The sequence below is a fragment of the Miniopterus schreibersii genome (assembly GCF_964146895.1).
Source record: "Miniopterus schreibersii genome assembly, chromosome: 18".
NCBI lineage: Eukaryota > Metazoa > Chordata > Mammalia > Chiroptera > Miniopteridae > Miniopterus > Miniopterus schreibersii.
The window spans coordinates 13,531,458-13,545,042 of record NC_138121.1 but is presented as its reverse complement, the minus strand read 5'-3'; the positions used below and the strand labels follow the sequence as shown (position 1 = coordinate 13,545,042).

At 48.5% G+C, this 13,585-nt stretch overlaps 1 pseudogene across 1 annotated transcript in view; it reads right to left on the bottom strand.

Annotated features, from left to right (window-relative positions):
* The window catches only part of LOC308548045 (ATP synthase subunit d, mitochondrial pseudogene), a 170,494-nt pseudogene extending 160,333 nt beyond the window's left edge, over window positions 1-10,161 (bottom strand). The window contains exons 1-2 of the transcript in view: window positions 10,016-10,161; window positions 2,494-2,982 (exon numbers count right to left, since the gene is read on the bottom strand). The product of the transcript in view is annotated as an ATP synthase subunit d, mitochondrial pseudogene (transcript). The remainder of the gene's footprint in view (window positions 1-2,493; window positions 2,983-10,015) is intronic.
* Window positions 10,162-13,585: the final 3,424 nt, after the last annotated feature.

Below are 13,585 nucleotides of genomic sequence, written 5' to 3'. Positions count from 1 at the left end.
GACCTAGATTGGTTCAAGGAGGGATGGACCCATTCCAAAACCAGAGAGCAGCTTTTCAAGGGTTGGATCTTAAAGGGAAGTGGGATATGGGTAGGGTGAGAGGAGGGTCATTGCGCAGTGGTGTGTCAGCAGCTGTGCCTGGAGCTTATTCTGCACAATGCCACTTAACTTTCCTAATAGCCTCAGAGGCAGGAGTGCTCTGGGTGAGGACAACCAGGGCTTGGGGAGGTCGCTGGAGGGCACCCATTCCTGCCTGGCCGAGACAGAACTCTACTTCTGCTCAGTTCACCTCCAAGGTCTCTGAACCATTCATTACCCAATGCTGCTATGCCTCCTCCCCTAGTCAAAGACCTAATCAAAATCCAAACTGGACGGGACAGGAAGACATGACAAAAAAAGGGGGTTGCCTTAGAGACCCAGGGAAGATAAGAGGTGACTTGGCAAGTTCTGTATCTTAGAAGCGTGGCCATAATTGTTGAGAAGCAGCATAGTGATGTGGAGTCATATTCTCAAGCCCCAGAAATGTAGCCTTGGGTTCCTCAACTATCAATTAGGGATAATGCTAGCATCATATACTTCAGAGGGTCGTGGTGAGGATTATGTAAGATACGACATTTGGCACAGCCTGATGTCGTTTTCAATAAATATTGATTATTATTATTGTTGACAAGCCAAGACATTGCAGGTGTGGTTGTTAAGGCAGCTGAGAGAGGAGAGAGAACAGTAAGATTTTATTACATGGAAAGTCTTAGAATAGGGTGTGACCAAGTATCAGGGCTGGAAGGACATTTAATCAATCCTTTTGTCTACATCTCCCCATTCTCAGATGAGTAGAATGAGACCAGCTTGAAGAGGAGGCTTATTCAGGGTCCCCCTGATCTTGATGGTGCGACCAGGACTTGAACTTGAACCTCCTGCTTTTCTGTCTTAAGCCTGTTTCTCCAGAGCCTTCTATGGAAATACCTCCATTAGTTTTCTCACCTCAAGGGTCATGATGACTCTCAGACTTGTTAAAGGCTCTGTGAGGAATATTGAAGGTAATAATGTCCATAAATCATGCCAAGTTCAGTCTTAGAAGGGCAAGAACAACTGTTGATTTTGCACTGATTTAGTAACATACCCAGAGTCAAGCAGCCCGTAGGAAGTGGAAGAGGGGAGGCAGGATTCGTTAAGACACCGCCTTTCCTGACCTCCAAGTTCATATTCTCTCATCTGTATCACACTCCTTCAATGGTTTCTTAGCCAAAATTAAGAATTGTGGCTTCAAAGAGACCCACTTGCTTCACGAACTCTATTTCCTTGCTCCAAGACACCCTATCTTTGTGGCTGACTCACGCAGTGTGTGTTGTTAAAAAATGCCAAGGTACAAGAAAGAGTCTGGAATGTTTCATCTGGAAAAACAAACTCACACACAGATGAGCAAGGGGACCATTAGTTTCCGTTTGGGCTGAAGCCAGCGGGATATTTGTCGTGTACGTGGAAGTCGGTAGAATTTAACAGGATTCTTGTAGGGTGAGGAAGACCATTTGGAGGTGGGGCTGAATACCTTCTGCAGAGCTACCGCCGAGGTGAATGGTGGAGGTGGAACTTGAATTCTCTTCCAAGTTTCCTCCCTCCTTTCTCCTTCCTATGAAATGCATGGAGCATAGCTGACATGTAGGGAGAGACGTTGCCCATGGGAACATCTGAGTGGGGCAAAGGTGCAAGCCAAAGTCTGTGGATTAATCCAGAGTCCAAAGTTAAACGTGTCCATAGGACAAGACAGGTAAAAGGCGGGGCATGCCCACCCAGGGTAATTCTACTGGAAATAGATTTGCTTTTGCCTTAAAAGTTGGAATTAATGCCTTCTGAAGTGTGGCTCACCTGGCATCTAGAAGGGGCATATTTTCAAATTCTTTTCCCTCCCCAGATGCCCAGCAAAAGTTGGCCCTTCATATGGACTTGCTGATCTACTCACCGGCTGATTGATTGATTAATTGATATATTTGCAGCTATATGGTTTGGGGCTTCCAGCTCTAGTTGGGAATTGATTTTAATCTTCACGGGTTAAAAACAAAAGCTATCCCTTACAGGAGATAGTGATGAGACACAATCTTATTAAATAGAAACTGACAATTTATCATCTCTCAGCAGCTTGGGGCCCATTTTTTTTTTTTTTGGTGTGTGTGTGTCTTTTTGCTAGGACATCAGTGTCTTGTTCAATATCTAATTTAGTTGGAGTTTTACTGAGGGAGGAGCATCTTCCGAAATTCCTGCCTCCAATTTTCAGAGCAGTTAAGCACCAGAAATTGTTCACAAGGAAGGACTTAGTGGCCATAAAGGGTTAAGTCTGTTTAAGGGGCCACATACCTGTTTTCTCTGTTTCCCTGTGCCATGATGGTTTTCTCCTGAACCTGATTTCTTACAGTCTTTTATTACTATTATTTTTGATTATATAATTATTTTTAATGTCCAGAGTTTATAATACAAGGGCCAGAGCTTTCTCATAGGCACAAATTTATGATTTTCAATTGGTGTGTGAGGCCAGTAGGGATACTTTTTCTTGTGTAACTTGTGTCCTGGGAAAACTTCATTCCCCTTCTCCGTGGTCATCTGATCAAAGGGAATTCTGTTCGTCATCTCCAGCTCATTCTCATATTGATGGACCCTGGTCTTCGAGAGAGACAAAAACTCAGCGCAACTTTTCACATCTCCTTTTCCTGCAGAACCCTCCAGGGCACTATATTTAGCCTCTGGCACAGGAACCTTCAGGGCTTCCACCTTCTTCTCAGTCATCTACCAAGCGGCCTTTGCTGCATTGGCCTAGTAGTGAGCCCAGTCAGTAGCAGGTGGATTCTCAGTAGAGTAGCCAACGTGGAGGTGAGGGTCTCATCCCAAGACTTCAGGGAGTTAGCAGTGGCCTTCTGGTTTGGGGGTATGATCTCCCCAAAAGCTACCCAGTCAATATCTTTTAAGCAAGTTTTCACCCAGCCTTCACCGACCCTGGTGGCCCACAGTTCACAGCAGCAAGTCACAACCGATCCTACTCTTTTTTTTTTTTTTGGTTTTCTGACCAAATAGTCCTTTGCTTTTATGTTGTTACCTTGAGTTTAAAGTTTCTTTTCCCCCCTTCTGATAGGTACTGAAATGTTGTTTAGTAAAATTTCCTTATTTAATGCATTTCACAAGCTGATTAAACCTTCTAAGAGCATATAAATTGGGCCCTCTGCCTGTGGGATTGCTCACCCCGTCTGGCTTGGTCAGGTGTTCACCTTGTTCAGCATCCATCACATGAGAGTAGGGGCTCCAGGAAGAAGGCTGCTGGGCACGAGGTACGCTCATGGGGTTGGCTGGGCCCATCCTGCTCCCTATTACTGGGCCATGGTGATTGGTTCTGGGAATGGAGCGGGGCACATGGGATTGACTAGGTTCATCCTACTCCCCATCACCAGGTCACAGTGATAGGGTCTGTGTGTGGGTGTGGGGCACTGGATTCAAGTGTAATGGGATGATCACCCATGTAGATGATACCATCTACCCATTTTGCTCCCATAGAAACCAAAACAACAACCAAAACAAATTGAGGGAGAGAGCGAGAGAGACAGAGAGACAGAGAGAGACAGAGTACCTGGCATATAGTGGCTACTTAATAAATCTTATCTCTTGGCTGTGCTCTGTTTCATTTGGTCCTTAGCATGTTGTGGCTGGGCCCTGGTAGCTGCATGAGGAGTGATTTCCTAATTAGAAAAGATGTCTTGGTGGATGCTTATACCTGCTGTCGTCGATGAGGACTCAGTGTGACTGAGCAGAGAGGTGGGGGCTGAAAGGACCTGGTCCTCCTGCACAGGGGCCTCACCTTCCCCCTTCCTGATGCCATTCCAGCTGGGCACCTGGCAAAGGAAAGCTAAGCCTCCCCCACCCCTGTGCCCACACCTCTGCAATCACATGCAGAGATGGGCTGCCTGCTGGAAATCTGGAGTAATTCCTGTTTATTAATTTGTGCCCCTATAATTAAACAGTCATATTAATTAGCATTTCTGCTATGGGCCTTCCTTTTTTATGTTAGAGTTGAAGCTCAGAGTAATTATTTATATGATTTCTCAATTTGCTTTGGTTCTGTTTTCCCAAAGTGATACGTTTGCAAAATTCATACACAACACTTGTTTTGCATGTGTGATTGTCAGCTCTTGACAAGGCAGGATTGCTGGGGGAGCAAATTTATCAGATGGCGCCTGTGTTCTGGGTGGCAGGTAGTGCAGGGCACCTATTCTTTCTGATGCATTTGCAGGAACATTTGCAACCCCCGTGCACACCCCCAGGGGCTCCTGAGCTATTTTAGTGTGTGTGTGTTATTTTGTTGTGCATATGGGAACACTTACACTTTTTGTTGGATGATGTTTCGGCTTGTTCATCACAATGAACCGCCATTTTTTGTTTTCCTAGAATTGGGTTAGAATAGTGGATATAACCTACATAGCATGGGGGGAGATCGAGAGTTTCGTGGCTTGGTTTGGGGCCCTACTTTGTGCCAGATGTTCCCTTTCATGGTTGGTGGGAATAGTTCCTTCCATGGCCCTTTGTGGGACATGTCTAAGCAGGTAGTGTCACTCAAGGTAGGCTCTGGCCCTCATCTCTGAGGCACTTAGTATCTCCCCTCCCCCCAAGAGATAAGGTCAAAAAGATTAACAGGACACCCCCAAACACACGAGCAGGCAGGCAGTGGAACACATGCTGTACTGATGATATTCTTAACAAAGGAGGCAGATACAAGAAGCCAGTAGGCAGGGAGTCAGGAGAGGAGAGGACAGGTGAGAAAAAAGGCTTGGAGGGGAGGAGAACATGAGCATGCATGGTGTCCTTGGCATGGACTGGCCACTTTGTAGGCAGGTTATCTTTGCAGCTACAGTGGCCCGGAAGCTTTGGCATCAAGCCCTGTCTCCTAGCCCCATTTTATAGATAAGTAAGTAGAGGCTCAGGGAGTCCTGAGTGACTCGTCAGGACCATCCACCAGAAGGTATCACAGGCAGGATTCAAACCCAGCCTGTCTGATTCCAGAGCTCGTATACCCTCCAGTCTCCCATGTAGCTGCACCCAATGCTCATTAGCACGTGCTCTGGAGAACATAAAAGAATTTAGCAGCAATTCACAATTTGCTGACTATCCACTATATGCCAAGCTTTCTGCTATGGGGAAGCACAATGCACAATGCATGGTGGGGAGAGCGTGGATTTGGAGTCACAATGAAACCTTCAAGATAACAGCAACAGCAACTGCTACTCTTGAGCTCTGACCTCATGCCAGGCTTGTTCAAAGCATATTGCATTCATGATTTCATTTGATCTTCATAGCTGCTGCCTAGGATAGGCACCATTGTTTATCCCCATTTTATAGGTGAAGAAACTGAGTGAGGCACAGCATGGAGAATGGAGAAGCAGGAGAAATGGGTGTGAGTTACTATTGCCATCCTGGGCCTGGGCTGAGGGAGACCTGTGGGAACTGGGGGCACCATGAGTGACGGGGGCTGATCTAGCGAGGAGCCAGGCAGATGGCGCTGTAATGTCCATGGGCCCAGGTCCCGGTGGCCCTGAGGGCTCCATGTGTGAGGCTGAATGATACTCTCAGGATAAAGGTCCATTCCCAGCAGAACTCAGGCATGCTCAGGGGGATAAGTGGAGCCCAGACAGGAAGCACTGAGCTGTGGGTCCAGCAGCAGGACAGTCAGTGGAAAAGAAAGGAAAGCATGGGCTTTGGTATCAGGCCAAACCCGGTTCAGATCCTGACCTCATCGCTTATTCAGTATGTGACTTGAACAAGACACTTAGCCTCCCTGAGCCTAATGTCCTCGTCTATGAAATATGGCAGCAAGACTTGCCTTGCAGAATTGTCATGAGGATTACACAAGCTTGTACTTGAAAGATGCCAGATCAATGCTTGGCATAGGATGGGCACTCCATAAATATTTGAGAAAGGAGGGAAGGAAAGAAAGAATCCAAGTGAGGAAACCATGGAATGCTTCAAGGAGGAGATGGCATTTGAATTGAGCCTTAAAGATGAGCAAGGCTTATCTGGCTTTTGTGTGAACAAAGGCAGAGATAAGTGAAGGATGGGCCTGCTCTAGGTACCCTTTGGGGCAGGCAGAACTACCCAGAATACTCTGAGGCTCTAGGTCTCGACGAGATGAGCAGCAGTGTGCCCATGGGTCTATGCCATGGTCATCGATCTGGTTAATACTGACTGAGAACTTTACTATGAGCCAGGCTTTGTGCACATACTGTTCCTTACCCTTCCATACGACTGTTTTAAAGAGGTTGAATAACATGCCAAGGTTATGCTGAGACCAAATGGCAAGGCAGGTTTGGACTCCAAACCCTTTCATTACATCACCCGACCTTCATCTTGCAGCTTCAACTTGTAAAGATAAGCCCCCAGAGCTTGTCTCCAGTGCCGGAGCCATTGCTCTGCTCCAGAGAAAAAATGGGGGTGACTGGTTTGTGGCACCGAGCTTCTCGATGAAGACATGCGCACCGCTCAGGGAGGCAGCCCTCTTGACATGCCTGGTGCAAACGTTTTGGATTCTAATCGTGGAAATAATTTGGAAGAGGGAGATGAAGGTGATTATTTATTTAGGGGGCTTTATCAACAGAGGCCCTCTCTGGCTTTAATAAATGAAAAGTGTTGCACAGAGCTGGGATCGTTGAGGCGTGCGCTACTGTGTCTGCCCATGAAGAGCTTTGAATAATTTACATCCTGGAAAGATATTTTATGACAGGGCTTATAATCTTCTTATTGGTTCAAAATCAACATTTACAGGAGATGTCTTTGAATTGATGCCGCTGATAAGCTTATCTCTTTATTATATGACAGGAACCCAGTCTGCTCAGGAAAGGGAGGCTGGGGGAAATTGATTCCTCTTTGGATCTCAATATTTTATTTCCCCAAAACAGCCAATAAATAATAGAGGTCAGCTATTAATATTTCATTTTAATTAATATATTAGTAGAGGGAACTCTTTTCATTTGAAGGGGCCCAGGAAGGAGGCTTTGGGGTTTGGGGAAGGTGATTTACCTGGAGGCTCCATCTCCGATTAAACCTGCTCCCGGAGAGGTGCCTGCTGTTGTCAGTCTCGAGGCCCAGGAATCAGTGATCCGACGGGACTGCAGCTTTTTCAATGGGGGCCTCTTCCCGGTGATTCCTGGAGCCTGGTCAGTTCAGAGAACAACACCTGGGGTACCAGGTCCCTGGCAAAAGATGGAGAGAACATTTTGCTCTTACAGTCCTGAAATGTTTGGGGCCTACAGAGGAAAGGGCCTGGAAGGAAATGAATTTTGGCCCCTAGAATCCAAGGGCTTTCTGTCTGTCTGGGCACACACATCCAACACTCCGAGGGTGATGGTGGCACGAGAGTCCTCACAGCAGCAGCTGGGGCAAGCAAAGCGACCTGGGCTTTAGAGTTCTGTACCAATGCTCAAACATTTGTGATTCATTGGGAAAATGAACCGCTGCTCTGAGCCTCTGCTTTGTCATCTATAGATGGGCATCCCTCTCACAAGGCTGTACCGAGAGTTAAGCGCGGTCAGCTGTGTGTAGCGCTGTGCCATTCTCAGCAGAGGTTCCCCTGAAAGTTCTAGGCTGAGAGGCCCCGATGCCCACGGGAGGAATCATCCCACCAGGGAACACCAGCATGGATTTTAGGAACTGGGAGCTAAAACATCTGGGCATTTTGGGTTCTTTTTACCACTAAACCTCAGGCAAAAAGGGAGTCACAGAGGCCCAAGGAAAATGATCTCCACTGCTCCCCCCGAGTTGGGTTGCTGCTGCACCACAGGGCGGTGAGCACAGAGGGTTGTGCTTGCTACCCAGGGGTGTGTGCTGGGGTACCTCTAAACTCACCCTTTCCCAAAGTTCTGGCCAATCCCACCGTGGCAACCCAGTGAAAACAAGGCCACTCAGGACTCAGACCTCCAAGAAATGAGGCTTGGTTCACCCTCAAGGGAAAGACCCTTCCTTGGCAGAGGGTAAGGGGAGGTGGAATGGGCGGTGGAGAAGAAACTAGGAATTGATGCTACAGGATCGCGCATAATCCCACTGTCCCCAGCAGGTGAACTTGGGGCCCTTTCGCTTGCTCATTCAGCAGGCATGGCTCTTCATCTTTCTGCGCCGGTCAGTGGGCAGGCTAGGAGGGCTGGGCAGCAAAGGCTCAAACAGGCATCCAAGGCTGGATGTGAGGAGGTGTTTGCTTCATGTAATTAAGGAGAGTGGTAGCGGAGAGCTCTTTCTCCACTTTCCAATCAAAAATAGCACATTAGTCATGCTGCCTTTGAAATCCTTCACCAGCCCCTTGGCTAGCTGTCTCAAGAATGTGCACTGATTGGAGCGACGGAGAAGATTCCTACCGCAGCCGGTTGGTGTGGCTTGTTTAGATGAAAGGCAGTTTTGATCCCTGTAAGTAGCCCAAGTGGGAATTTGGGCAGAGACAGAAATGACCAGAGGACATGGCTCATGGGCACAGTGATCAGACAGAACCTGAAACACCGAAGCAAGAGAAACACCAATGTGGTATCTCACTTATTCACGTTTTCATTGAGCACTTCCTCTGGGCCAGGTTCTGCTGTTCCCTGGGGATTTACAGATGGTTAGGACGTGGCTCTGAGGTGCTGTGGTCAGCTGGGGAGAACAAGATGGAATCCGACCAGTGGAGCTCAATGTGAAACTGTCCCATCACATGCTGGTAGATACCAGGTGCCATGGGGACAGTAGACCTCGAGCTCTGTGGGGGCTCATACAGTGTCTCTATGTCCTCACACTGTGCTGAGTTACATAGAACCACTAGGTGTTTATGAAATGGATAGATGATTTGATGAATGAAAAATGCAGAAGAGGTGTCAGGGAAGCTCCTGAAAGGGTTGATGTGTGAACTGAGTCTTTTAAAAAAAATTATCTTTATTATTGAAAGTATTACATATGTGCTCCCTTTTCCCCCCATTGACCCCCTTCCAGGCCTGGGGGCAGGGGGGTGGGTGTGGGGGTTCTCAGTACAAGGCCAGGTGCACAGGGGCTGGTTGGTTTCCATCCTGTTACAAACTCACCTGTGGTTTTTGGCAATCCCTTCAGCAACCTGGCCTCCACTTCCCAGAAGCAAAGCCGGGGCATAGGGACAGTTGATTGTTATTAAGGCTCAAAGCCCATGGTTCTATGAATAGACACCAGGGCTCGGATCAGGGCGGAGGGTGGGTCTGGAGGACAAATGAGCAGTTGTGGCTCACTGGTAAGCTGGGTGCAGGACCAGAGCGAGCAGTGTCTGTGCACATGATGGTGGGGCTAAGGAAAGAGGAGAGAGAGAAGCCTCCGTTTACTGGGCTTCCGTGCACCTGACCTCTCCTTACACCTTGCCACACCCACAGTGGTGGCCAGCACTACCTCTGTGTTCAGAGGACCGGCAGCTGGGCTCCCCAGTCAGTCATATCAGCCAATGGCAGATTCTGTCTGGTGTTTCTCAAGGGGAGAGGAGTCTGACCCTCCCCTGGGGGCCCCTGCAGGGTGACTGCCCAGTGCTTTGAGCTCAAGGCTCCAGTTGTAGTGAGAAGTAGCTCCTTATGACTCCTGATCGAGAGGTAGACATTTCCCTGAGGGCAGAGTGCTGGGAAGGGGCCAGGACAAGGGACGGGACACCTGCAGATGAGCCGAGAGCATTAACAGGTGCTGCTGCAGCAGGGTGGTTAGCCATGCTCTGAGTTCCACCCCAGGAGCTCGGCGAGTGGGGAAGGCCGGAGCTGACTCGGGGCTGGCCGACCTTCAGACCTGCACTTCTGCAGGGGTGCCTTCAGCTGAGCGTGCTTTCTGAATACCGGCGGGGTGCAGGTCTGGCTGGAGGTTGAGGCTTTGCAGGTGACCGGAAACATCCCAACGCTTCCTGCTCATCTGCCTTCTCATCACAACCATCATTTATTGAGCTCTTCTTAGATTTCAGGCTTTGTGTTGAATTCTACAGGTCAATCGAGGCATTTGATCCTTGCTACCTCATGGCTCATTTACCTACAGGGCCACGGGCACTGAGGGGCTTGCGTTGTAGTGAGAACAGATAAGCACAACCCGGTGTGGGAGCAGTGCCGCCATCATGAAGTCGTACGCAGACATCTCTGTGTGCATGTGCCCTCGGTCAAGTTTCTTAGCCTTGGCTCCCATCATTAGAAACCACTTCATTAGGCTGTTCTTGGTTGAATGAGACGGCCCACAGGAAGCCTCTAGCGCAGTGAAGGGCACATGGCATCTCTGGACACATGTCAGCTGCTCTATTGTTGTTGCTTTAATTACCCTCGTCACACCATCTTCACCTTTTTCTCACCCTTCTTTTCCTCTCTCTGTGTTCTCGTTACCCTTTCCCAGCCCAAGGGCCTCCATCATTGGCTTGGGAGTTCCCCTGGGCACACAGGGTCTGGAAAAGACCCCAGAGTCGCACCAGGTGTGCTACGTGTATCCATGGTTGTGTTCTCCCTGACAGGCCAAATGAGATCCCAAGAGAGGGATGGAGAAATGTGTGTTCTCTTGCATGTACGCCAGGGGGTGGCCTCCCTCCCTCCCTCCTGCATACGCATTGTGCAAGCCCTGGGAAAACAACATAAGAGCACATATTTTCATGGTTCACCAAGCACTTCCCAGTGGGCTGGGGGTTCTTGTCTCCAGTTGTACAGATGTGCAGGCTGCGTCTCAGATTCAGAATGTGATTAGGTCACCCAGCTCATCAGAAGGCAGCAGGTCTGTCTGGCGCTGAAACTCCACTTCCTCCTTCCCATCAGATTTGTAAATTACTGTCCTCTCCTCTCCTCTCCCCTGCTTTCCTACTGGGCCTTTCTGAGGGGGGTGGGCCTCTCTCCATGGCCCCAGGGCTTCTGCCCAAGGCTGAGCAGGTAGAATTTTGACTCTCTGTGGAGGGTGGGGGTGGCCTTGGGAAAAGTCCAAGTAGAGGCTGCAGGAGCCTGAGACTGGCGACCATAGGGAGGAGAGACCGTGACTAAAGAGAACAAGTTCAGCAGGCAGGACTCCAAGATGAAGGCAGACCCCGGAGAGCCTTCTGAAGATGCTGAGGCTGCACGGGAGGTCCTGCTGGCTCAGGGCGGGAGGTGGGAGGAGCTGGGTGGCCGCCTGCCCCGAGAGCATGTGCTAGAGTGAAGGCCAGAGAAGGCGGGGGAGAGTTGGGGCAGTGCCTAATAAAGCTCTCAGCCCTGCGGTGAAGACTTTTTATTAGCTCGTGCATGTACAGCTGTAGCAATTTTTAGAGCAGGAGAGCTGTGACATATGCCCTGGAGCTGCAGCAGCTCCTGCTGTCCTGAGCAGTAGGCTCTAGATCTCAGACTGAGCAGAGGGACAGGAGGACTTCGACCCCTTCTCCCCCTCCCCCATGCTGAGCCTGGAGCCCAGGGATCGAACATCTGGCCTCCATAGCTACAGTTCCGCGAGTTGCACATTCTGGTGCACCAGACTCACCTGGGGGGCTTCTTCAGAAAAGAAAACAAAACAGCCCCCGTGTTCGTTCTTCAGTAAATCTGGAAGGGGGCCCGGATAGTCACGTTTCTAGCAAGTACCCAGGTGATGCTGAGGCTATTCTGGCGACCGCACTTTGAGAGCCACTGCTGTGGGATTTCCCCCCCTCTCCTGCCTGCATGTAAGAATCACCTGAGACGTCTTTAGAACATACCTAAGTCGGTTCCTAGGCCAACTGAAGTGCGGTGGCAGACGTCAGTATGTCTTCAGAGCTCCCCAGCCAATTTTCTGTATCACTGAAAACACCCCAGTCTGCTTCCCGCTCTTCCAATAACGTTCTGATGAGGATTTTAATTCTAGAATTGAGAATTATTGTCTTAGACCATGGGGGGGGGATGGCAAAAAAAAAAAAAAATTCAGCAACACATGCTTACCCATTGGGAGATATAACTCTCCCAACTCTTTTGTCTGATTCATGGAGTCAGCCAATGGCACTCATGGAACATGCACTATTTCTGGGAACTGGGCTGGGCAGTGGAGATGGAAAAACAAATCAGCTATGGTGGTAAACAGCAGGCAGCAGAAGTCCACTGTAGGAAGCTGGGGTGGGGTGCAGTTTTAGTTGCAGGAGATGTATTCAGAATTAAGTTGAATGTCTAAGATGTAGATTATTGCCTAACGTGAGTTCATTCATTCCCAACAAACCCTTCTGCTGTTTGCCTATTGTCCTGGGTGCATAGGTCTTTTGGGGTCTGGCTAAGCCGAGGTATTCAATTGGGTCTGCAGGCAGGGCATTGACACCCTGAGAATGCTGATTAAGTAAATAATGTTTCCTGAAGGCAGGGAAATCTACCTCTTCTCTCATACATTCGTGAAGCTTGTATATCAGTGACAAGTCCATCGTCCCTGCCCTCAGTGCTTTGCTAAGGTCTTCTAGAAAGGAGAAGACGACAGTTTGGGATTTGTCATACATGGAAATTCAGCAAAGTCAGATTAGCATTGTTTTTTCTTTCCTAGATGATTTGTTAACATGAGGCCAAAATCACTAGATATATACAAAGTCAAACTTGACTCATTTTCACACGGCTCAAATGAGATATCTAGTATGCATATAATTTGGAAACTGCAAGTCTTGGTCTTTAGTGTTCATGACTTTTATTATCATTACAGCACAAAAGAAGATGGTTGTGTGAATGCTGTCTTAGTAGAACAATGCTAATATGCTCAGCGCAAAGCCAGCGTAAGTCACAGGTGGTAGAGTGACTCTTCTGTAGGACTGAGTATAGGTCAGAAGCCATTTCTTCCCACCCCCAACTCACTGATTGATGTTAGTGACTCTCCCTGAGAAGTCACTAATAATTTTGCTTTCTTGAGGGGAACCCTTGGCAAAGGGAAAATAAGGGATAAACCAGAGCCAGATGAGGCGACGGGAGCAGGAAAGGCTGTATCAAGGTGTTTGTATGGATGTGCCTGGACTTGCTGCTGTCACTTGTCATATGAAGGTTCCTGTAGATCAGTGACTTGAAACAAGCATGTTGGTTTTCAGAGTTTCCTTGGGTGTAGATTTCTCTACCCACACAGCACTATGAATATAGACTAATTACAAGCAAGCTCTAAAAATGCGTGATTATGTGGCAGCTGATTTACTGCATTTTTCTTTATCCCTTCTCTGTCTGGGGCTGGGAGATGAAAGAGCCAGGCTTTCTCTGTTAGACTTCAGTGAGCCCTGGGGAGAGCTGAGATCCTGTTAGCTGGGTGAGGCTGTTCAGAGGTTTCCCCAGGCCCCTCCTCAAAGCAGAGAGCACACTTAGCACCCAAGCTGGGGGGGGGGGGTGCGAAACCGTGACCCTTCTTCCTCTGGTGTGTCTTTTCCAGCACTAAAACAGAACTACGACAAATTACATTACTCAAGGTGTTCACGTGTATCTATATGTCTGTGTTTAAAATGCAAAGACCCAAGCATTAGGGGACCTGGGCTTCAAGACCTTGTTCTGTTACTGTTTTGCTGTGCAATCTCAGGCCATTCCCTTCTCCTCTCTGGGTCTCAAATGACAGGATCGGATGAATTGGCTTTAATATCCACTGGGCTATGAACATGTATATATTTACTTTGTACTTTATGGTTTGA